Source organism: Lampetra planeri, chromosome 12, assembly GCF_965212315.1.
Source record: "Lampetra planeri chromosome 12, kcLamPlan1.2.h2, whole genome shotgun sequence".
Taxonomy (NCBI): Eukaryota; Metazoa; Chordata; class Hyperoartia; order Petromyzontiformes; family Petromyzontidae; genus Lampetra; species Lampetra planeri.
Genome location: NC_136118.1, coordinates 15312418 through 15314696, shown reverse-complemented (window position 1 = coordinate 15314696; position 2279 = coordinate 15312418).

The following is a 2279-nucleotide window of genomic DNA, read 5'->3' as shown; positions in this document are numbered from 1 at the left end:
CAGTCCACATCCGGTGACGTTCATTGTCATGCATGGTGCAGACACGTACCCACAAGCACCCAACTGTTAATCTCTTTCGGCAGACAATAAACACCAAGTGCAAAATGCACACTGCCCAACAAAGGACCATAGCATTTCAGAGCCAGCCATGCACGGTGTAAGCAAGCCAACCTACAAGATTTGCTTTTTACAACATAAATCAGAACCCCAACACATGAGGCAGAGAGCGTGCATTCAAGTTTTATCAGAGTACATATGGATTAACATATACGCACACCAGCCCACGGTCTACATTGCAGTTGGTTTATAATTTATTTTATGGTTAAGCCATGTCATGATCTGGCCAAATGTGTGGTATGACGCTCCACCACGCGATAGCCAAATACATTAAACGGTCACGTGCAATAAAGAAAAGCTCAATTATTATTGAACCATACAATGGTAAGTCATTATAGACATGTTTAACTACTACGTTGAACAATTCTCATGAAAATGTAGCAATTAAATCAGATTAGCTTGGAAATGCCATGCATTGTATGTAATAACTTAAGTTGGTTGTGGGAATTGTTTGGCGATGTTACGTGGTGGAGGGTGTTGTAGCATGTATTTGTCCAGAACAGGACGTGGCCTATCCCAAAAATAAATTATGACCCAATGCAATATCAGCTTGCGAAAGGTGTCAAGTTCATAGAGAGTTTTACAAAGTCACTGCAAGGGGCTGCACAGCCCAAATATTCCGAATTCCTGTGACAAATGATAACCAACTCAATCGCCTTTACAATAACTCAGCTTTAGAAAAACGCACCTTTACAAACTGGTGGCAACTGCTGCGCCATCAGTGTCAGCGCTGAGTCGACCATATGTAGGTCTGGGCGCTCACGTGTGTGAAGTTTGTACTGTATTCGTTCCGAGGGGTGAGCACAGAATGGCACAGGTGGAACCTCCATTAGGGCCAACAAGTGCAGCACAAATGTTTTACTGTATCGAGGGAGTGAATCGACGTTTTTGAGCAAGCCTGACCCTGGTGAGACGCTGTCGAACTCGTCCAGAGGACGACCTCTGCCAAGATACTGCACACACACCGCAAACACATCACACAGGCACGTACACACCACACATCAAACGCGTGTCGCTGGGTTTGGATTGCAATGCGCTCACCACTGCCCTCACCCACTGCATAACAGGGGAAGAACACAACATCCACACTATCACTCTGCAGAAGCACACTCAACGCTCTCAGTGTCGTGAAACGCAATCCTCGTGTATAAAGAAATCGAGAGGCTCTATGAAAAAGGAGGTGACCCCACAACTGGGAACTGCAGGGATGAGACTCCCAGCGTATGGTGCTGAATGTGTTCAGCACCACTGAGTGGACAGAGGCCCGCTCCTACAGCTCGTGGCTGTGAGGTGCAGTGGGATCGGTAGACAGCCGTGGGGCTGTCACTTGGGGCAATTCAGGGAGTAGAGATACAACAAGGGGTGAAATAGCAGTGGGAGTTCAGCCAAGCCTGGAGAGGAGAGGGAGTGGCTGGATTGTGAGCTCCATTGGAAGTTATAGAATCAATATCCGAGTGTAAACAACATGTAACATAATTTGATTTGAAGCTTTCGTGACTGCAGGAATTACTCTTTGGTTCTTTCGGTAAAGTCACGTAGAAAGAAAATAAATAATAGAATACGACGTTTCGATTGCAACACAAGCAACCATCATTAGGTAAGAATGAGTGAAACAAGTATAACCCGTAAAAACAACGTTTTTCACTATAAATCCTTTATATGCGTGGCGGCTAGAGTCATCTCGTCCTCTGGCTTGAGATGGCTGCCACCTATGGGTCAGATGATTGCATTGCACCATTAAGCAATTGGTAATTAAATATAAAAATTTTGTCCTAAAAAGTGTAAAATTTTTGAAAAAATCTTTCACGAACATTCATTTTCGCGCACAACGAGTCTGTGTGGAAAATGTCAGCTCGATTGGATCACGGAAAGTGGGTTAAAAAACGACCGAAAGATTTGCACGGTCGTAAGCAAGCAAGCAAACTTAATATAAAGGATTTAAAAACAAATCTAATAAACTTAGAGATATAATGCAACACAACACAGAGAGTCGGCTAACCCCCCCCCCTCTCTCTCTATTTAAGGCCTCGACATAGAGGCGTTGTCTTTCTGTTTGTGTATGTGTCTCTCTCTCTGTGTCTCTGTATGTGTCTCTCTGTGTGTCTATGTGTGTGTCTGTGTGTCTGTGTGTCTATGTGTGTCTCTCTCTCTGCTTGTGTCTG